Here is a 24,016-nt window from a genome sequence, read left to right as displayed (position 1 = left end):
GCTTTTTTAAAAATCCATTTTGACAGTCTGTGACTTTTATTTGGAGTGTTTAATTCACTAATATTTAATGTATGCTATAGTTGGGTTTAGGTGTACTGTTTTGCTATTTGTTTCTATTTGACTCATCTGGGTTTGTTTCTCCACTCCTTTCCCTGTCCGAATTAAATTTTAGTATTTTCAGCCAGCCAAGGATGTATGGAGAACTTATCTCAACACTCCCAGGATCTCCCCATTAAATTACTAGTTGGTTTGCTGCTCACGCCAACTGGGACTGCATCCTTGGGGTAACAAAGCTATGGGTTTCCCCCAACCCATTCAGTTCTAACCAAGTTTGCTACTTTCAGCATGTAAAGTCACAAGATTTTACCCTAAATCAAGTCTCCCCCCTCTGGCAGCACAGCTCGTAGGTTGGAAGACTGCCACCCCTGCTGACTGAGCTGGGTGGAGTTTGGAGCATAGTAGTGGATTTCTGCTTTTACCTGAATCTCTAGCAGGTTTTCAATTTGTTGCCCATCTTTGGTAGATTCCTGGTGCCCTAAAGTAGGTGCTTTTGACAATTTTGTCCAGTTATTTATTTATTTTTTTTAGTGGAGAATTGCAAACTTCTTTTTGTCATCATTGGAAGATGACTTTATAGTTATGTTTACATATAATGTCTTTAACCTTTATTGAAAGTAAATAAACAATAAGAAGAAAATTTCTGCATTTTCTTTAAAACCTTTGTTTGAGGCCTCTTAAGTTGTTGAATATTTTTGTACATGGATAATAGGATAGATTCTTCTCAAGGTGCAGTACAGAAGGCCCTTCCTCCCTTAATGACATTTCTTGGTCACTTGATAACATTCACCAACTGAATAAAATGTTATTTACTAGAAATTAATGTTATAAATAAGAATTATGGTATGTTCTTGAAAACTTATTTCATAGCATAAAATATCAATATCATAACTGTTTTTCAAAACCACACAAATCTTGACTTCTATAAACATTAAGTATAGAGAACCTCACTCAACAAATAGTCTTTGAGAGATCACCATGTGCCAGAGACTGTGCCTGGCACCTGGAATAGAAACAAATAAACTCAGAAGGCACAGCGTTTGCCCTGCCCTCAGAGCTATAGTCCAGTTGTCAAGGGAGATGTTTCCATAGACAATTACAATCAAGTGTGATGTGTGCTATGGCAGAGGAAGTACATGAGTTATGATTGTGCTAGTATCAGTGTTTCCTCCCATATTTTTTTGTTTGTTTTGGAATCCTGGAGACTTTATAAAGAAAATATCATTTAAACCTATACTGAAGACATGTCTTCCATGGCAAGTCTCTCTAAATGGTAAATACCTGGGAAGGGGCAGTTTCCTTGAGAAAGGTTTCTTTATTCTAAATCTTGAATGAATATTAGATCACTTGGGATGCTTTAAAAAAAAAATACCTTTGCCTGGCTATAATTGTAAAGATACTATCTTTTTCTCTTTTTTTTTTTTAAATCGCTATCTATCATCTGTTAGCTTATTTGCTCAATCCCAGTTTACATGTATAAAGGTATTAGAATTGTTAACCAGTGCCCCCATGGGAAACAACTTCTTTAACTACTGCAGTGCTTATGTATAGTTCCTTTGGTCTTTAGTCTTATAGTCTCTACTTATCCCCTAATTTACTTAGGTAAACCCTGCCCTTCTCTCTTCAATAAAGTTATGTTATATATCTATAACACAGATTCTTTAAAAAATTAATTTATGCCTGACCTGTGGTGGCACAGTGGATAAAACGTCGACCTGGAAATGCTGAGGTCGCCAGTTCGAAACCCTGGGCTTGCCTGGTCAAGGCACATATGGGAGTTGATGCTTCCAGCTCCTCCCCCCCTTCTCTCTCTCTGTCTCTTCTCTCTCTCCCTCTCTCTCTCCTCTCTAAAAAAATAAAAAAAAAAATTAAATTAAAAAAAAAATTAATTTATGCCCCCTTTACTCATTTCTCCCCCGACCCCTTCCCTCTGGTAGCCACTAATCTGTTCTCTGTATCTATAAGCTTGAGGGTTGTTTTTGTTTTAGATTCCACATATAAGAAAGATCATATAGTATTTGTCTTTTTTTTAATTATTCCACTTATCCTAATGCCCTCAAGTTCCACCCATGTTGTCCCAAATGGCAAGATTTTATTCTTTTTTATGGTTAAATAATATTGCATTGTATACATAAACCACCATTTCTTTTTTTTTTTTTTTTTTTTTTTTTTTATAATTTTATTTTTTTAATGGGGTGACATCAATAAATCAGGATACATATATTCAAAGATAACAAGTCCAGGTTATCTTGTCGTTCAATTATGTTGCATACCCACCACCCAAAGTCAGATTGTCCTCTGTCACCTTCTATCTTGTTTTCTTTGTGCCCCTCCCACCCCCTATCCCTCTCCCATTCCACCCTCCCCCCCGTAACCACCACACTCTTATCAATGTCTCTTAGTTTCACTATTATGTCCCACCTACGTATGGAATAATACAGTTCCTGTTTTTTTCTGATTTACTTATTTCGCTTCGTATCATGTTATCAAGATCCCACCATTTTGCTGTAAATGTTCCGATGTCATCATTTCTTATGGCTGAGTAGTATTCCATAGTGTATATGTGCCACATCTTCTTTATCCAGTCATCTATTGATGGGCTTTTTGGTTGTTTCCATGTCCTGGCCACTGTGAACAATGCTGCAATAAACATGGGGCTGCATGTGTCTTTTCGTATCAATGTTTCTGAGTTTTGGGGATATATACCCAGTAGAGGGATTGCTGGGTCATAAGGTAGTTCTATTTTCAGTTTTTTGAGGAACCACCATACTTTCTTCCATAATGGTTGTACTACTTTACATTCCCACCAACAGTGTATGAGGGTTCCTTTTTCTCCACAGCCTCTCCAACATTTGCTATTACCTGACTTGCTAATAACAGCTAATCGAACAGGTGTGAGGTGGTATCTCATTGCCGTTTTGATTTGCATTTCTCTAATAGCTAAAGAAGATGAGCATCTTTTCATATATCTGTTGGCCATTTGTATTTCTTCCTGGGAGAAGTGTCTATTCATATCCTCTTCCCATTTTTTTATTGGATTGTTTGTTAGTTTGTTGTTGAGTTTTATGAGTTCTTTGTATATTTTGGATATTAGGCCCTTATCTGAGCTGTTGTTTGAAAATATCATTTCCCATTTAGTTGGCTTTCTGTTTATTTTGTTATCAGTTTCCCTTGCTGAGCAAAAACTTCTTAGTCTGATGTAGTCCCATTCATTAATTTTTGCCTTCACTTCTCTTGCCATTGGAGTCAGATTCATAAAATGCTCTTTAAAACCCAGGTCCATGAGTTGAGTACCTATGTCTTCTTCTATGTACTTAATTGTTTCAGGTCTTATGTTTAGATCTTTGATCCATTTTGAGTTAATTTTTGTACAGGGGGAGAGACTGTAGTCCAGTTTCATTCTTTTGCATGTGGCTTTCCAGTTTTCCCAGCACCATTTATTGAAGAGGCTTTCTTTTCTCCATTGTGTGTTGTTGGCCCCTTTATCAAAAATTATTTGACTATATATATGTGGTTTTATTTCTGGACTTTCTATTCTGTTCCATTGGTCTGAGTGTCTATTTTTCTGCCAATACCATGCTGTTTTGATTGTCGTGGCCCTATAATAGAGTTTGAAGTCAGGTATTGTTATGCCCCCAGCTTCATTCTTTTTCTTTAGGATTGCTTTGGCTATTCGGGGTTTTTTATAGTTCCATATAAATCTGATGATTTTTTGCTCTATTTCTTTAAAAAATGTCATTGGAAGTTTGATGGGAATTGCATTAAATTTGTATATTGCTTTGGGTAATATAGCCATCTTGATTATATTTATTCTTCCTAGCCAAGAACAAGGTATATTCTTCCATCTCATTATATCTTTTTCGATTTCCCTTAACAATGGTTTATAGTTTTCATTATATAAGTCCTTTACATTCTTTGTTATGTTTATTCCTAAGTATTTTATTTTTTTTGTTGCAATCGTGAAGGGGATTATTCTTTTGAGTTCCTTCTCAGTTGTTTCATTGTTGGCATATAGAAAGGCTATTGACTTCTGTATGTTAATTTTGTATCCTGCGACCTTACTGTATTGGCTTATTGTTTCTAGTAGTCTTTTTGTGGATTCTTTGGGGTTTTCGATGTATAGGATCATATCATCTGCAAAAAGTGATACCTTTACTTCTTCTTTTCCGATATGGATGCCTTTTATTTCTTTGTCTTGTCTGATTGCTCTGGCTAGAACCTCTAGTACCACATTAAATAAGAGTGGAGAGAGTGGACAACCCTGTCTTGTTCCTGATTTAAGGGGGAAAGCCTTCAGTTTAGTGCCATTTAATATGATGTTAGCTGATGGTTTATCATATATGGCCTTTATCATGTTGAGATATTTTCCTTCTATACCCATTTTGTTGAGAGTCTTAAACATAAAATTGTGTTGTATTTTATCGAAAGCCTTTTCTGCGTCTATTGATAAGATCATGTGGTTTTTGTTCTTTGTTTTGTTGATATGGTGTATTACATTAACCGTTTTACGTATGTTGAACCATCCTTGAGATTCTGGGATGAAATCCACTTGATCATGATGTATTATTTTTTTAATATGTTGTTGTATTCGATTTGCTAGTATTTTGTTTAGTATTTTAGCATCTGTATTCATTAGAGATATTGGTCTGTAGTTTTCTTTTTTTGTGCCATCCTTGCCTGGTTTTGGGATGAGGGTTATGTTGGCCTCATAAAATGTGTTTGGAAGTATTGCTTCTTCTTCAATTTTTTGGAAGACTTTGAGTAGAACAGGAACCAAGTGTTCTTTGAATGTTTGATAAAATTCGCTGGTATAGCCGTCAGGGCCTGGACTTTTATTTTTGGGGAGGTTTTTAATGGTTTTTTCTATTTCTTCTCTACTGATAGGTCTGTTATGCTTTCTGCTTCTTCTTGACTCAGTCTAGGAAGGTTGTATTGTTCTAGGAATTTATCCATTTCTTCTAGGTTGTTGAATTTAGTGGCATAAAGTTTTTCATAGTATTCTACAATAATTCTTTGTATATCTACGGTGTCCGTGGTGATTTCTCCTCTTTCATTTTGTATTTTGTTTATATGAGTTCTTTCTCTTTTTTCCTTGGTAAGTCTTGCCAAGGGTTTGTCAATTTTGTTGATCTTTTCAAAGAACCAGCTCCTTGTTCTATTAATTTTTTCTATAGTTTTTCTGTTCTCTAATTCATTTATTTCTGCTCTGATTTTTATTATCTCCTTTCTTCGGCTGGTTTTGGGTTGTCTTTGTTCTTTTTCTAGTTCCTTAAGGTGGGAAGTTAAGTGGTTCACTTGGGCTCTCTCTTGTTTGTTCATATATGCCTGAAGCGATATGAACTTCCCTCTTATCACTGCTTTTGCTGCATCCCATAGATTCTGATATGTCGTATTGTCATTTTCATTAGTCTGTATATATCTTTTGATCTCTGCACTTATTTCTTCTTTGACCCATTCATTTTTTAAAAGTATGTTGTTTAGTTTCCACATTTTTGTGGGATTTTTTTCCTCTTTTTTGCAGTTGAATTCTAGTTTCAAGGCTTTATGATCAGAAAATATGCTTGGTACAACTTCAATTTTTCTGAATTTGCTGATATTGTTTTTGTGGCCCAACATATGGTCAATTCTTGAGAATGATCCATGTACACTGGAGAAAAATGTATACTCAGTCACTTTGGGATGAAATGTCCTGTAGATGTCTATCATATCCAGGTGCTCTAGTGTTTTGTTTAAGGCCACTATGTCTTTGTTGATTCTCTGTTTGGATGACCGATCTAGAGCCGTCAGCGGTGTATTGAGGTCTCCAAGTATGATTGTATTTTTGTCAGTTTTTGTTTTAAGATCAATAAGTAGCTGTCTTATATATTTTGGTGCTCCTTGGTTTGGTGCATATATATTAAGAATTGTTATGTCTTCTTGATTCAGTGTCCCCTTAGCCATTATGAAATGGCCATTTTTGTCTCTAAGTACTTTTCCTGTCTTGTAGTCAGCATTATCCGATATGAGTATTGCTACACCTGCTTTTTTTTGGATGTTATTTGCTTGGAGTATTGTTTTCCAGCCTTTCACTTTGAATTTGTTTTTATCCTTGTTACTTAGATGAGTTTCCTGTAGGCAGCATACAGTTGGATTTTCTTTTTTAATCCATTCTGCTACTCTGTGCCTTTTTATTGGTGAGTTTAATCCATTTACATTTAGTGTAATTATTGATACTTGTGAGTTCCCTATTGCCATTTTATATCTTGCTTTCTGTTAGTTTTGTGTCTTGTTTGATCCTTCTCTTTCGTTTTTCTATCTTTTGTTTTTATTTGGTTGTATTCCATACATCTTTCCTCTGTTGCTATCTTTTTTATCTCATGTGCTTCTGTGGTGGTTTTTTCAATGGTGGTTACCTTTGAGTAATGAAAAGGGTCCCTACCCTGTTCATTGTAGCGAACTATTTTGTGAGTACTTTTGCACTCCATCGTCCTTTGCTACTGTTAATCTCCGTCTTCTCCCCCTCTTTCTTTTTGTTGTTGTCACAGTTTAAATTTGGTTTTATTGTGTTCTTCTTGGAGCTTTTACTTGTGGCTCTGTTTTTTTTTGTTCTTTGTATCTGATTGGAGAACCCCCTTTAGTAATTCCTGGAGTGGGGGTTTTCTGATGATAAATTCCCTCATCTTTTCTGTATCTGTGAATGTTTTTATTTCTCCTTCGTATTTGAAGGATAGCTTTGATGGGTATAGTATTCGTGGCTGAAAGTTCCTCTCTTTCAGGACTTTAAATATTGGGGTCCACTCTCTTCTAGCTTGTAGAGTTTCTGCTGAGAAATCTGATGATAATCTAATGGGCCTTCCTTTATATGTTGTATTCTTCTTTTCCCTGGCTGCCTTGAGAATTTTTTCTTTGCTGTTGGTTTGTGTCAATTTCATTATGATATGCCTTGGAGTAGGTTTGTTGGGGTTAAGAAAACTTGGAGTTCTGTTTGCATCTTGAACTTGAGGCTTTAGTTCTTTCCACAGGCTTGGGAAGTTCTCATCAATTATTTGTTTAAGTATGTTCTCCATTCCATTTTCTCTCTCTTCTCCCTCTGATATACCTATTATTCTTATGTTATTCTTTTTGATGGAGTCAGATAATTCTTGTAGGGCTATCTCATTTTTTTTAATTTTTGAGTCTCTTTCTTCTTCTCTCTGTTGTGCCTCAAGTTGCTTGTCTTCTATTTCACTAATCCTCTCTTCTATCTGACCTGTTCTATTAGCTAAGCTTGTTACTTCGTTTTTCAGCTCGTGAATTGAGTTTTTCATCTCTGTTTGATTTGTTTTTATAGTTTCAATTTCCTTGGACATATATTCTTTGTGTTCATGGAGTTGTTTTCTGAGCTCCCTATATTGCCTTTCTGTGTTTTCTTGTATATCTCGGAGGATTTTTAGGATTTCTATCTTGAATTCTCTGTCATTTAGCTCCAAGGTTTCCAATATATTAAATTTTTTCTCCATAGATTTTTCCTCATCTAGCTGTGTTACCTCTCTTTCTTTTGTATCCATGATATTCGATTTTCTCTTCCTTAATGGCATCTGAGGGTGGTTTTGTTGATAGTATTAATGAGATTTAATAAAGAATAAAAAGTTAAAAAAAAATAAAAAAATAACAAATCGAAAAGAGTTGTTTTCTTTTTTAAAAAAATTAATAATGAAATAAAGAAAAATAAAATAAAATAAAAAATTTTTTAAAAAAGGAAATTATTCCCCCCCTCTTTTTTTCCTCTCCTCTCCTCTCCCCTCTTTCTTGAGAAAATCTTGTGGTGGACTGTGAGTTATAACAAACAATGCCTGTGATGGAGGGCCTGAATTGGGGAAAAGTAATAAAGGGGCAAAAAAGAGAGAAAGAAAAGAAAAGAAAAGAAAAAAAAAAAAGAGCGTATGGACCCACAAAAAGCAAATAAGGAAAAAATTTGGGTCAAGAATAAAATGATTTGCTTTTAGGTGTTGGTTTTCTAAGAGTTATGATGAGAGGAATAAGAGGAAAATGGAAAAATGGGGGGACAAATTAAAAACTTACTATTGTATTTAGTGGAACAAGAACTAGATAATATGGAGAGCCAGGGATGGGAGCACTGCTAGTGAGTTAAAAAGGTGAAGTAAAAACCCCCCAAAATGCCACAAACATAGGTTTGAGTCCCAGATAAGAGAATTTGTTTGTTATTGAGGTTTGAATGAGAGGAGATGTAAAGGAGAAAGGAAGAAACTAATATAGAAGGAGAAAAGAAAGAGAGAGAGAAAAAAAAAAGAGGGAACCACTAAAAGAAGAAAAAAGAAAGGAGAGAGAGAGAGAGAGAGTTAAGGGTTTTGGAGTGCAACCCTCATAGAAAGGAAGAGAAGAGAAAAGATAATGGGAGATGTAACACTTATGGGTAGTGTAGTTCCAGGAGAGGAGAGAGTAAGACCGGTAGAGAGTTAATCGGCCAAATTGGAGGAGGAAAAAAAAGTCTCAAGAATGAAGATAAGAGAAACAAACGAACAAATATAATAAAATGGGATAGGTTATAAAGTCTGCAGATTATTCTTGATTTTGAGAGGTTATCTTCTTGCTTTTTCTTTTCTCTCCCTCTTCCTGTTCGGTGACTCTGTACCCCGGGTTCTGCCCCTTTGGCACGCTCAGGTAGAGGTTTGCAGTTGATAAGTCTCTATGGCAATGTCATGTATTGTGCTTTATTCTCGTTGGTAGTCGAGGCTCATTAGCATTTATAGGCTCCGACAGTGAGAGAGTCCGTGTTCCTGGAGCCTTTCTCCTAGTCTTTCCTTCCTCAATTAGTAGCCTGATAGTCCAGGTATGGGGTTGCTGCTGCCTCTGCCTGGATAGTAAGAGGCTCAAATTGCTGGCAACTCCCCACTCTATTTCCACTCAGCACAGGGCTCTGGGTAAGGCTCAGTCAGTCAGAGCTGCTAGCATAATCAGGCGGGCTTTCCGCCCACTCGAAGACCTCTGGCTCTGCCACTCTATCCGGTAACACAAGCGGGCGCCCACTTCCGGGGCGCTTCGAGGAAACTCTCACTCACTGTCTGCAACCAGGATATCCGGCCAGCAGTCTCACGCTCTGAGTGAAACCCCCAACCGCAGGGAAAAGTTGCAGCGTTGGAATTGAGTCTCGCTCCGTCCCCGTGTGCGGCTTTTGCAAGGCGCTGGGGCGGCCCGAGATTCCGCTTTGGCCCACACAAAGGCCCCTGACTCTGCCCCTCTGTGCGATAACACGGGCGCGCACTGCCGAGGCACTCGGAGGAATCGCTCACTCCTTATCTGCGCGCGCAAACCAGGATATGAGGCCGGCCGCGGTTCCCTCTGAGTGAAATAGCCTCCAGCACGGAAAATCTCCACCGTTGGGATTAGTTCTCACTCCCTCCCATGCGTGGCTTTCCCAGGGCACTGGGGCTGCCCAGAGACTCTGCCCTCAGCCCACAGAAAGGCCTCTGACCCTGCCTCTTCGTGGGGCAACACGGGCACCCACTTCCGCGGCTTAGGAAGAAATCTCCCTTCCACTAACTGCGCACCGACCAGGAGACCGGGTAAAATGGCCGCTCCGCTTGTCTTTCTTTGTTTGGGTTTGGCGCGAGTGTTAGCTTGTATTGCCCGGGTTGCCACAGGATCAGATTTTCCTCGGCTTGGATCTCTGAGTCACAGCCTGGTTCGGCCGTTTTTGCTGCGGCGGCCTGGATCTATTCACCCCCTTTGCCCGCCTCAGTTTCTATATTCACAGTTACCAGAGAAAGCCGCCCCATTTAGGTTAGTGAGGAAGGCGGAGCATTTCTTATTCCCTATTTCCTTCGGGGTTTGGTTATATATTTAGCCAATTTTTCACTCAATCATACCTTTGGGTGTATTGCGAAGAATCTGGAAGCTCCAAGTATAGGTTTTTCTGTTTCTGGTTGAAGATCTTGTTGAGTTTTGGGGGAGATTCATCGGTATCGCTTCCTACTCCGCCATTACTCTGACGTCATCTCCCAAACCACCATTTCTTTATCCATTCATCCACCAGTGGACACTTAGGCTGTTTCCATATCTTGCCTATTGTAAACAATGAACATGGGGGTGCATCTATCCTTTCAAGTTAGCGTTTTTGTTTTCTTCAGATAAATACTCAAGTGGAATTGCTGGGTCACATGGTAGTTCTCTTTTTAATTTTATTTTATTTTATTATTATTATTATTATTTTTGTATTTTCCTGAAGCTGGAAACGGGGAGAGACAGTCAGACAGACTCCCGCATGCGCCCGACCGGGATCCACCCGGCACGCCCATCAGGGGCACGCTCTGCCCACCAGGGGGCGATGCTCTGCCCCTCCGGGGCGTCGCTCTGCCGCGACCAGAGCCACTCCAGTGCCTGGGGCAGAGGCCATGGAGCCATCCCCAGCGCCTGGGCCATCTTTGCTCCAATGGAGCCTTGGCTGTGGGAGGGGAAGAGAGAGACAGAGAGGAAGGAGGGGGTGAGGTGGAGAAGCAAATGGGCGTTTCTCCTGTGTGCCCTGGCTGGGAATCGAACCCGGGTCCCCCGCACGCCAGGCCGACGCTCTACCGCTGAGCCAACTGACCAGGGCCTCTCTTTTTAATTTTTTAAGGACCCTCCATACTGTTTTTCCTAATGGTTGCACAGTTACTCCCGCAAGGATATATGAGACCTGACCAGGCAGTGGTGCAGTGGATAGAGCATCAGACTGGGATGCAGACGGCCCAGGTTCAAAACTCTGAGGTCACCGGCTTGAGTGTGGTGTCACCAGCTTGAGTGTGAGATTGTAGACATGACGTCATTGTCACTGGCTTGAGTCCAAAGGTTGCTAGCAGGCTTGAAACCAAGGTCGCTAGTTTGAGCAAGGGGACACTGACTCTGCTGCAGCCCCCCCTCCCCCGTCAAGGCACATATGAGAAAGCAATCAATGAACAACTAAGGTGCCGCAACAAAGAACTGACGCTTCTCATCTCTCTCCCTTCCTATCTGTCCCTGTCTCTCACAAAATAAAGAAATAAATAAGAAGGAAAGAAAAGAAGTGTACAAGGGTTCCCTTTTTCCCACATACTCACTAACATTTATTTATTGTGTTTTTTGGTAATAGCCATTCTGACAGGTATGAGGTAATATATTATGAGATTTTCATTTGCATTTCCCTGATGATTAATTATGCTGAGCTTCTTTTTATATACCTGTTGACCATCTCTATATGTTCTTTGGAAAAATGTCTATTTAGATATTCTGCCCATTTTTAATAAGATTATTAGGGCTTTGCAGGGTTTTTTGCTATTAAGTTATATGAGTTTTTAAATATATTTTGGACATTATCTTCTTATAAAGAATCTATCTTAATTGGTCTGGAGAGAGGTTCAAAAACCAATTTTTTAAAGTACTGAAATAATTTTAACATGCAGCCATTACTGAGAATCATTATTGCCCCTGCTTCTTGACAAGCATTTTTTTTTTTATTTAGAAAATTAAATTTAACAGGGTGACACTGATCAATGAGTACATAGATTTCAGGGAAACATTTCTCATTTGAACTCTTGATTATGTTGTGTACCCATAGCTTCTTCAACATTTGGCAACTATAGAAAAAGATGCCTTATTTTTCCATAGTTTTAGGTAAGTTTTCTGGGAATTCTTCTTCATGATACAGATGGTTTCTTCTGCTGCTTTGATATCCAAGAGAGAGGGAGCCCTATTGTCAATACGTAGTTTCTATAGAACGTGAGGCGCTCATTCCTCTCCTTTCATCCCTTGTGGGGAGGAGGGATGACAGCAGATCCATATTCTCTCTCATTCTTCCCCAAGCAGGACAGAGAAACTCATCTGATAGACTGACATCCACTGGTCCACTTTCCATGTAGCAATAGGTGTACCTTTTGGCTTAAAAGCAAGAAACAGGCCCTGGCCAGTTGGGTCAGTGGTAGAGTGTCAGCTGGGCATGTGGATGTCCCGGGTTCAATTCCCCATCAAGGCACACAGGAGAAGTGCCCATCTCCTTCTCCTTTCTCTCTCTCTCTCTCTTCCCCTTCTGCAGCCAAGGCTCCATTGGAGCAAAGTCGGCCCAGGCACTGAGGATGGCTCCATGGCCTCCACCTCAGGTGCTAGAATGGCTCCAGTTGCAAAGAGTAATGCCCCAGATGGGCAGAGCATCGCCCCCTAGCGGGCTTGACAGGTGGATCCTGGTCAGGCGCATGTGGGAGTCTCTGCCTCCCCTCCTCTCACTTCAGAAAAAAAAAATCAAGAAACGTGCTCCAGCCTGACCAGGTGGTAGCGCAGTGGATAGAGCGTCAGACTGGGATGCGGAAGGACCCAGGTTCGAGACCCCGAGCTCACCAGCTTGAGCGCGGGCTCATCTGGCTTGAGCAAAGAGCTCACCAGCTTGGACCCAAGGTCGCTGGCTCCAGCAGGGGGTTACTCGGTCTGCTGAAGGCCCATGGTCAAGGCACATGTGAGAAAGCAATCAATGAACAACTAAGAAGTCGCAACGCGCAACGAGAAACTGATGATTGATGCTTCTCATCTCTCTCCATTCCTGTCTGTCTGTCCCTGTCTATCTCTGCCTATGTAAAAAAAAAAAAAAAAAAAAGAAAGAAACGTGCTCCATCCATATCACTTTTGCTCCTATCCCACAGTGATATTAAAATTAGCTAATTGCTGCTACTGGGTGCTTACCATATACCAGGTGCTGTCCTAAGTCTTTTATATAAATTATATCAATACACATCTTCATACCCAACCCATGATGTACATTCTATGGTTATACCATCTTAGACATGCGGAAGCTAAGGCTTAGTGAGGTTAACCAACTTGTCTGCAGACACAATGTCATTTGACTGGGATTTCAATCCAGACCATCTGGCTCCAGAGCCTACTCTCTTAACCTCCATGCTACTGCACTGTAAAGGTGCTAGCTTGGCTTTTGTTCCAGAGTAGTGAGCACAGTTGGAGGCCATTCGCTAATACTCACTCATGTGCTCTCTGAGATTCTCATTCTTCTAGAGCAGTGGTAGTCAACCTGGTCCCTACTGTCCACTAACGGGCATTCCAGCTTTCATGGTGGGCGGTAGCAGAGCAACTAAAGTATAAATAAAAAGATAGATTTAACTATAGTAAGTTGTTTTATAAAAAAATTTTCTGCCAAACTTAGCAAAAATCCAACATAAAATACTTGGTAAGTAATTATTATATGCTTTAACTTGCTGTAACTCTGCTTTATAAATTTTATAAAGTAAAGTTACTTCCCTACTTTATAAATCACCATTACTGTGGAACCAGTGGGCGGTTAGAAAATTTTACTACTAACAGAAATTCAAAAGTGGGCGGTAGGTATAAGGTTGACTACCCCTGGTCTGGTGAGTAGGTCTGCAGCCTCCATGCAGCTTGCTGTGTAAAAGTTCTCCAAGTCTTCTTAGTAGATGCAACTCTACTTCCAAGTGTGCGTACCATGGTCTAGAAGTGAGGAGTGGATTTGAGAGTTAGTAGGAGCTTCCCCGGAACTAACAGACACTCAGACTTGAATGTAGTTTGTCTGGGAGGTCTGCACTTTAGAAATTTGGAATGTCCAACAATTTTGTGTTAATAGTTTCTCATCCCAAAATGTGTACTCACATTGCACACTTCTTCCTTGGATTTTACCTTGCCAATCCTCAAGCATTTTGAAGAGACAATGCCTTTGCTAAGTGGCACAAGGATTCGCTACATCTGATAATGCACCCACGCAAAAAAAGTTTTCTTCCTCAGAATTAGTTTACTGTGATTGTGTATTGCTATCGACTGTATCAGTCTTTCCTCAATCCACTATGTGGCTCTAGTTGTCATGATAACATGGCTTTTAACCTAAATTTTGCCCATCACTCAAGGTGTTTTCTTTTCAAGAGCAAAGGTTATCAAAGTTGGGGTATTTAGACTCAAGTCATTGTATCTGGAGGGTTGCCAGTATCAGAAAAAAGGTTTTCCTCTCCTGGTAAACTTCAGTTGATTAATGGAAATTCTGTAATACTTTGTTTCCTTTTTGTCTAAACACAAAACATTTTTTGGAAGACTACATGAAGTTTTTCTATTTTAAGTTTCTATTCTAAGTTTTGTTATTTGTTCTCTATTAGAAGCCACTTTAAAACCTTTTCCAAAGTAGGTATTGATCTTAACTTTAGTTCATTACATAAAAAAGGAATGCGCAAACTACAGACCATGGGCCAGATCCTGCCTGCTGCCGGTTTTTGTAAATAAAATTTTACTGGAACACAGCCATATTTATTCACTCATTTATGTATTTCCACGCCTGTTTCCACTGTACAACAGCGGCGTTAAGTAGCTGCATCAGAGACCACCTGGCCTGCAAAGCCAAAAATAACTCTCTGGCTCTTCACAGAAAGTCTGTTGTTCTCTGCTGTATAGCGTTACTCCTCCCTCCTTCTTTCCATCTTCCAGAACTCGCTTCTCATTTTGTGTTCCTGATTTTTTAAAATTTCAGTAGTGACTAACACCAACTTTACCTAGTTCAGGTTAGAATTTTTAAAGGAACAAAAGTCAATCGCCTCCTCACTGTGCAGTATTTCTCTGTTTGTCAGTGATCCTGGGGGGAGGGGGTGGTGCTCCGATCCTATGTTCCAAGGACAAGGTAAACCCTTTCAAGTTTTTGTAATCAGGTCTTTTTTCAGCTCAGCAAATCCTTGATTATTGTTTTGGTTTCACGTTTTGGTTTCTTCTTCATAAATCCCTGTTGCTTGTAGGAAAGGTTGTCCAGAGCTAACCTCTGTAATTTTCAAATCTTTGCCCTTTCCTTCCTACCTCATACTGGATGACATAACAAATCCGTCAGCAACATACCAATTTCATTATCTGCTGTGAGATTTCTGTTCTTTTAACTGTATCCAAATGGATGTCATTGGATTTTTAACCTTTTGTATTCTTATTTGTGTAGTGAGCTTTCTTTTAAAAAATTTTTTTAAGTTTCAATTACAGTTCACATTCAATATTATTTTGCATTAGTTCCAGGCGTACAGCATGGTGGTTAGACAATCATGTACTTTTACATAGTGCTTCCCTGATATTTCTGATACCAGCAGCTTTTTCTTTTTAGCCTGCATCTGTGTTCTTTGGCTGCTGTCTCTTCCTCTTACTGTTCCGTTTCAATTTCCCAAAGGGTCATGTCGTTTTGCCACCTATTCAAAACATCAGATAGTTTTTCTTCTTGTTTTCTGTAATAAGATGTTTTCTAAGAACAACACACATTTTCAGAGTAACATACATTTTATTTTGTAAATTCTTCACACGGGCCCCATGTTAATTTGGTCTTGTTTATTTGTTTTTTGCTATTTACTGATCTTTAAATAAGGAAGGATCCAGTCAACCCTGATGCTCATCAACACACAGGATGGATGGGCAGGTTGCTCTCCAACATCACCCTCTCCATGGGTGTTGCATGAATATACTTCTTAGATCTAAAGTTCAATGGCGAGTTGATGTGTCATTGTACTGACATAGCACAATTTGTTTTTCTATTCCAATGCAGATGGACATTTGGGTTTTTAGTGTGGGTCTACTCTAAATAGTACTGCTATAAAGTTTCTTGCATGTTTTTAGTACACATACTCATACATTTCCATTAGGTATATATCTAGCTAGGAGATAAAATGCTGGGTCGTGGGATAGGCATAATACCAACGTTAGTAGAATAGATCATGCTAATGCACTATGAAAAGCAAACCACAACTACTTAAGAAATATTCAGTAACACTGCTTTCTGTTTGATTCAACACGTCAGCATATCCTCATAGTGAACAAAATGTTGAGATGAGAGAGGAGAAAATTTTCTCTTGAAGTAGAGTATCTGGGAAACACCAAAGAGAATTAAGTTCCTTCATTTGATTATTACTGAAAATCATTTTAATCTTTTGGGGGTTTAAGAGAAATAAATCTCTTTCTTCCTCGATGACACATTGACAAGCCTGGCAGAGCCGCACACTCGGGAGAAGCACACGCACTGGAGTTCTTTCTGATGACTGGGACAGCTTCTTTGAGAAAAGATCATAACCTGTAAAAAACAACACAAATGCCTGAGATGTCATCTCCTCAGAAACAATCATTATTAGAACAATACATCCGTGAAGTTACTGTGATACAATCACACAGAGCCCTGGCTTTAAGTCAGACAGCACCAGGCACATCCCAGCTCTGCCACTCATGAGCCCCCGACCCAAACGTTTCTTAATTCACAGGGTCCCAGGTTCCAAATTCTAGCACTTAAAAAAACAACAACAATTTACATTATCTGGGTTATAACTGAAAACTTAATATGTATACACAATAAAAAAAATTCAAACACAAAAGGGTATATCTAAACATGAAGAAAGTACGTCTCTTTCCCCTTAGTCTGACCTTCAGTCTTTAGTTTCCATGTGTAGCAACAACTACTTATCCATCTCTTGTTGATCTTTCCAGAAATAGTCTGCATGCATATACATTTGTGTATATATGTACATTTTTCTAACTTTTAATTATGACATATTTCACACATAGGAAAGTACAGAAAACTTAATAAATTCATGTAAAGCGGGGGTCGGGAACCTATGGCTCACGAGCCAGATGTGGCTCTTTTTATGGCTGCATCTGGCTCGCAGACAAATATTTAATAAAAAAATAATGTTAATGGGAGAATATATTTGACATAGCGTCTGATAAGGGGTTAATAACCAAAATTTATAAAGAACTTGTAAAACTTAATACCAGGAAAACAAACAATCCAATCCAAAAATGGGCAAAAGAAATGAATAGACACTTCTCCAAAGAGGACACACAGATGGCCAATAGGCATATGAAAAAATGTTCAACATCACTAATGATTAGAGAAATGCAAATTAAAACCACAATGAGATATCACCTCACACCAGTCAGAATGGCGCTCATCAATAAAACAACACAGAATAAGTGCTGGCGAGGATGTGGAGAAAAGGGAACCCTCCTGCACTGCTGGTGGGAATGCAGACTGGTGCAGCCACTGTGGAAAACAATATGGAGATTCCTCAAGAAATTAAAAATCGAACTGCCTTTTGACCCAGCTATACCACTGTTAGGAATATACCCCAAGAACACCATAGCACTGTTTGAAAAGAAGAAATGCACCCCCATGTTTATGGCAGCATTGTTCACAATAGGAAAGATTTGGAAACAGCCCAAGTGTCCATCAGAGGACGAGTGGATTAAAAAGCTTTGGTATATATATACTATGGAATACTACTCAGCCACAAGAAATGATGCCATCGGATCTTTTACAACAACATGGATGGGCCTTGATAACATTATACTGAGTGAAAGAAGTAAATCAGAAAAAACTAAGAACTATATGTTTCCACACATAGGTGGGACATAAAGATGAGACTCAGAGACATAAACAACAGTGTGGGGGTTATAGGGTGGGGGGAGGAGAGGGAGGGGGTTGGGGGAGGGGAGGAGCACAAAGATCATGGCTTTTCAGCATTTGCCATATTCCCCCCTTAATCTATAGACAGACAGCAAATATTTACGTATGGTGTTCCCACTATAAAGACTGCTGTCTTAGGGACAAATGCTGATAAACTATTTCAGCAGTTCCTCCTTCTTCAAAGACTTATATAGAAACATAGATCTCCATGTTTCATAGGACATACTCAAGCTCACTCCATGCTCCCTGGTGCTTTAGCACAAGGGTATGCCCCCCCCCCTTTTTTTTAGTATTTTTCTTTTATTTATTTATTTTTTGTATATTTCTGAGGATGGGGATGGGGAGGCAGTCAGACAGACTCCTGCATGTGCCTGACTGGGATCCACCTGGCATGCCTACCGGGGGGAATGCTCTGCCCATCTGGGATGTTGCTCTGTTGCAACCGGAGCCATTCTGGTGACTGGGGCAGAGGCCATGGGGCCATCCTTAGGGTCCAGGGTGGATTTGCTCCGGTGGAACCTTGGCTGCGGGCGGAAGGAGAGGGGGAGGAATGGAGAGGTAGATGGGCGCTTCTCCTGTGTGCTCTGGCCGGGAATCGAACCTGGGAATCCTGCACACCAGGCCAATGACTCCGACGGGTCTACCATATCATGCTTTTTACTTAAAAAAAAAAATTTACATTTCTTTTGAATGCTGATGAACAGGAGACACTAAATCTTTTTCGCCTGCAAACTACTACCTTCTTTATTAGATCTAGCTAATAACACTGTTTTGTCTTTTTTCCAAATAGCTCCAGATATATGGAAAAGATTTATATAGGCGGAAGGGGATCCTCAAACCCCTCAGCGAGATCTTCTGAGAATGGCTTTTAAGATACCTAGAGGCAGAAAAAGCCCAATAGAGATCAGGGGAACTACCAGCTTTTAGGATACACCCTTAAAGGCTCCAACACCCAAAAGGGTCTCATAGGATGCCATCTGGGTCCTGCTTCAATAGTGGAAAGGAAGGTCATTGAGCTAAAGCCTGCCAGGCTTACACGCCTCTGCTGTGAGGAAACAGGGACACTGGAAGGTGGGCTTCCCCCTCGCTCCTCTAAGGGAGGGTTCAGTCTCTTCCAGCCCTGCTCCAACCACCTATGACCTAACCTTGCCCAGAAAGCTGGGGTTTGCCACTGAAGGCTGAAGGTGCCCAGGGCCGTCGGCCCCATCTACGACACTGTGGACGAGCCTAGGGTATTTCTTCCAAGAAGCAGGTAAACTGATCTCATTTGCACAAGGGCCACTTAACTATGTTTTGCCTGAATAGTCAGGTTTTTTATTCTTCCCTCAAAGATCTCTGTTGTGGGTGTTGATAGTCCTATTTTCTGCTGCTTTGCTTAATATATAGTGTTTCCTTTATCCCTCCTACCTCAATGCCCCACTCATATTTCAGGCTGAGACCTACTCTTAATTTAGAGCTCTCTTTCCTTCTTATGCCAACTTGTATTATGAATTTACCTTTGCCACCCAGCTTATTGTATCCCAAGGTTCTCTTTACCAGGCCACAGTCACAGAGCTCCAGGGAAAAGCAACCTGGTCTCAGCTCTCCAGGCAGAGGAGAACAGAAGCTCCATATCCACGCATGCTGCAAATGGTTTTTTCCAGTCTGCCTGAATCATTACCAGCTAGAAGCAGCGGTCATTGGGACTTGGACATGAGCTGCAAAGTATAGAATGGTGACAACAATTCCAGTGCCATGCGGACTTTTCCTGTGGGGAACTTTCCTGGACTACTGCTCCCTGTGGCGGCTCCTAACAGACTGAACTGTGGTTGGGTTGCATTTTTCGGGGATTTGGCATGGTGATGGGGCCAACTTGGACTTGGGGAACATGTTAAGGACACTACTCATTTATGGATTCTTGCTGTATTGGCCAAGAGTTTGCTTAAAGGCTGTTAATCACTGTAAAAAAAAATAGAGGACTGGATAAAGAAGACGGGGCACATATACACCATGGTATATTATTCAGCTAGGAGAAAGGGTGACATCGGATCACTTATAGCGGAATGGTGGAGTCTTGGTAGCATTGTGCGGGGTGAAATGGGTGAATCAGAAAAAAACAGGAACTGCAGGATTCCATACATTGGTGGGACATAAAAGCGAGACTAAGAGGCATGAACAGGAGTGTGCTGGCTATGGGGGGTGGGGGGAGGGAAGGAGGGAGAGGGAAGGGGGAGGGGTACAGAGAGAACTGGATGGAGGGTGGCGGAGGACGATCTCTCTTCGGGTGATGGGTATGCAACAGAACTAAATAACAAGATAACCTGGAAATGTTTTCTTTGAATGTATGTACCCTGATTTATTGATGTCACCCCATTAAAATAAAAATTTATTTATAAAAAAAAAAAATAATGTTAAAAATATAAAAGATTCTCATGTATTACAATCCATTCATTTCCTACCGCTCATGTTCATGGTTGCGGGTGGCTGGAGCCAATCACAGCTGTTCTCCGGGACAACACCAAATTTTTATTGGGTAATGCATAATGTACACGGGTCGTTGTATGGCTCTCATGGAATTACATTTTAAAATATGTGGCGTTCATGGCTCTCTCAGCCAAAGAGGTTCCTGACCCCTGATGTAAAGTATTCATCTGTGCCCATATCAACCAGATTAGTAAGTCCTATAAACTCCCCTTGACTCCTCACAGACCTCTCCCTACCTTCTTATTTCTACTGTAATCACTATTCTTATTTCTACGCTAATTATTTCCTTGCTTTTCTTTATGTCTTACCTCCTAATTATGCATTTCTCAACACAGTATTTTGAGCTTTACAGAAATAGCTACATATTGTAGACTTGCTTTGTTTTTTGGGTGTTTTTGGATGTAGTTTCTTTTAACCCTTGTATCTGGGAGATTCATCCCTGCTGTCGTATTTAGTTCTACTTCACTGATTTTTAACTGTTGTAGAGTAGGGACTGTCACTCTTCTGCAAAAGGCCTGATAGTAAATATTTTGGTTTTGTGGACCAAAAGGCAAAATCCAGAACATTATACAGGTACTCAAGTAACAAGAGAAAAAACAAACTCCCACCTGTGTTTTTTTTTTATAAAATTCAAAAGACAGTAATAATAATTGACCAGTTTTTTGTAATACAAGTCTACTAATGAGAATGAAACTATTATTTCAGGATAACATTTTGCTTAATTGAAGTTCAAGTCATCAAAATTAATTGCAGATGTTCAACCATTAATGGTGATGTGTAATGGGACATTTCGCCATCTCCGCTTTGAAAGTATCGTTCGCACAGACACGTGCTGCCAGTGCAATGCCATCCAGGAGCATACACTTGTAACTGTGCAGGTTATTACTCAGGAGGTGTTTCTACAGGTCCATTAGATTCCCCTCTTGATATCTGCCTTTTCGCATGTCATTACGGTGCTGCTTAATCACTTCCCCCTGAAGGTTAGGTGGATGTTCCTCCATGGCACACTAAGACAGATTTTGAAATATGAAAATCTCCTTTGCATTTGCTTCAAGGTTTAGAAAGTGCTACGGGAAGTGTAGTTTAAACTCAGAAAATATATCCACTGCAAATATGTGTGAGAATTGAAATTTTTGCTTCAACTTTTTGTTCCATTTTGCTTAACAATTCCTTCTTCAAGTCACTTCTCTGCTTTCTTTTAGCTTTTTTACTTTATTCTGTAACTTTTTTTTTTTACTAGTTAGCTAGAAATGCCATAACAAATACCCCAGACTGCCTGGCTTAAATAACAACTTTATTTTCTCTCAGTTCTAGAGACTGTCAGTCTGTGGGGTTACAGCAGACCAAGTAACCCTTTGCTCCAGCCAGCAACCTTGGGTCCAAGCTGGTGAGCTTTGCTCAAACCATATGAGCCTGCGCTCAAGCTGGCAACCTCAGGGTCTCGAACCTGGGTCTTCCGCATCCCAGTCCGATGCATCCCAGTCCGATGCTCTATCCACTGCACCACCGCCTGGTCAGGCAGGTCCCTTTCTTCTGAAGCCTTTCTCCTTAGTTTGCAGGTAGTTGCCTTCTCACTGTGTCTTCACATGGCCACCTTTTGATCTATGTGTTGTTTGTGTCATAATCTCTTCTTCTTTTTTTTAACAGTATTAGAATAATATTCAAATTTTTTATATTCTATTTTGTTTTTATTGAATTTATTGGGATGACATAAGTTAACAAAGTTATGTAGGTTTCAGGGGGTACAATTCTATAAAACATTATCTGTATATTTTACTGTGTATTCACCACCCCCAAGTCATCTTTTAACTTCAGACAGCGCAGGGAGCCTGTATAACAGATCACCCCCCCCCCCGGAGTATAGTCCCTCTGCCTTTGGCAGGCCCGAGTCTTAGCTTGTGCCCAGACTTGGGTGATGCCCCAGGGAAGAAAATGGCCAGTAACCTCACTTAAGATGGACTCTTTCCTCTCCACCAGTTTAGTTCATCTAGTCCCTTTGTTTCCACAGCTCTCTACTGTCTTTAAAATATGACATTTATAGTGTACCCATTATTTTCTCTAATTATTGCAGCTACCTACTACATCCTACCTATAATCAGAAGACATGTCAGTTTTCTGTTTTATTAACTTTTGTTATTTTTAGTTTGTTACTTTCTTCCTTTTACTTTTTTGCTTCTAATTTGCTGTCCTTTTTAAAATTTCTTTCTTTCTTTTTTTTTTAAAGTGAGAAGTGAGGAGGCAGCGAGACAGATTCCCACATTTGTCCCAACCAGGATCCATCTGGCAAGCCCCCAATGGGGCAATGCAGTGCCCATCTGGGGCCATTGCTCCATTACTTGGCAACAAACCATTTTTAGCACCTGAGGTGAAGCCATGGAGCCATCCTCGGTGCCAACTTGCTCCAACCAAGCCATGGCTGTGGGAGAGGAAGAGAGAAATATATAGAGAGAAGCAAGAGGGGAAGGAATGAAGAAGCAGATGGTGCCTTTCCTATGTTTACTGACTGGGAATCGAACCCAGGACATCCACATGCTAGGCTGACGCTCTACCACTGAGCAAACCATCCAGAGCCTCTAATTTCTTAAAAATGGGTGCATCTTATTTTCACCATTTCTTTTCTAATAAATGCCTTTAAGACTATAACTTTCTATCTAAGCGCCATATTAGCAGCATTCCACAAGTTTGATACATACATAGCATTTTCATCATTCTTCAGTTCAAGATATTTTCTAGTTTCTGTTCTGAAACTTTCTTGATAAACAGATTATTTACACCTACATTTCTTAATTTTCAAACATATTAAAATTATCTTGTTATTGATTTCTAGTTTCATTCCATTTTTTTTTAAGTGAGAGGAGGAGAGATAGTGAGAGAGACTCCTGCATATGGCCCAACTGGGATCCACCCAGCAATGCCTGTCTGGGGCTGATGCTCAAATCAGTCAAACTATTCTCAGTGCCCAGATCTGATGCTCAGACCAAGCCACTAGCTGTGAGAGGGGAAAAGAGAGAGAAGGGGGAGAGGAAGGAGAAGAGAACCAGACAGTTACCTCTCATGTGTGCTCTGACCAGGGATGGAACCCAGAACATCTGCACACCAGGCTGACGCTCTATCCACTGAGCAAACCAGCCAGGGCTTTCCATTGTATTTTTACCAGAAAACTCACTGCATTATTTTAACTCTGAAATGGCTGACACTTGCTTGATGAAACATTTTACAGATGGCTGCCTTCTAGCTCTGTCCTCATGTGGCGGGGAAGGCAGAAAGAGGAAACCCTCCCGTGTCTCTTATAAGAACACTACTACCATCAGAAGGGACCCACCCTCATGATCTCATCTAATACTAATTATCTCCCACAGTCCTCATTTCCAAATGCCAATATCTTGGAGGTTAGGGCTTCACTATATGAATTTTGGGGTGACACAATTAAGTCCTTAGCATTCCACACCCAACCCCCAAAATTCATGTCCTTCTCACATGCAAAATACATTCATCCCATCTCAACAGTTCCAAAAGTCTTAACTCATTTGAACATCAACACTAAAGTCCAAAGTTTAATTTAAATATTACCTAATCTGATATGGGTGAGTCTCAAGGTTTGATTCATTTTGAAACAACATTCCTCTCCAGCTGTGAACTGGACAAGTTATGTGCTTCCAAAATACAATGATGGGACAGGTATAGAATAGATATTCCTATTCCAAAAGGGAGAAGTCAGAAGGAAGGTAAGAGTAATGGGTCCCAAGCAAGTCCAAAGCTTAGCCAGAAAAATTCTACTGGATCTTAAACTTGAGATTAATACTTTGGCTCAGTCCCCTATTTTCCAGGTCATGGGATGACCCCATTACTTCCATATCTCTGTAGGGTGGTCCAGCCCCTTCAGCTCTGCTGTGCCCCAATCCCATGGCTCCTGGTGCATCACTGCAGCTCTGCTAGGGTAGGGTCCTACAGGCAATCCCGCCCCTTAAAGTTCTGGGCAGAGGCCAAGTGGCCCTAATCATTTTAAATCACCTTCTGGGTTAGTTTTTCTTCTTCTTGAAGAACTGCACATTTAAAGCATATTAGCTGTATTGTCTCATCCTGTCAAAT

General features: G+C 40.2%; 1 protein-coding gene across 2 annotated transcripts in view; it reads right to left on the bottom strand.

Moving 5' to 3' along the window:
* Positions 1–15,055: 15,055 nt before the first annotated feature.
* The window catches only part of CFAP91 (cilia and flagella associated protein 91), a 74,796-nt gene continuing 65,835 nt past the window's right edge, over positions 15,056–24,016 (bottom strand). For both annotated transcript variants that reach the window (XM_066241588.1, XM_066241589.1), the window contains exon 18: positions 15,056–16,078. The gene's annotated coding sequence lies outside the window, so the exon portion shown is untranslated. The remainder of the gene's footprint in view (positions 16,079–24,016) is intronic.

Source organism: Saccopteryx bilineata, chromosome 8 (assembly GCF_036850765.1).
Source record: "Saccopteryx bilineata isolate mSacBil1 chromosome 8, mSacBil1_pri_phased_curated, whole genome shotgun sequence".
NCBI lineage: Eukaryota > Metazoa > Chordata > Mammalia > Chiroptera > Emballonuridae > Saccopteryx > Saccopteryx bilineata.
The sequence above is the reverse complement of the archived record's forward strand: the minus strand, read 5'-3'. Positions and strand labels throughout refer to the sequence as shown.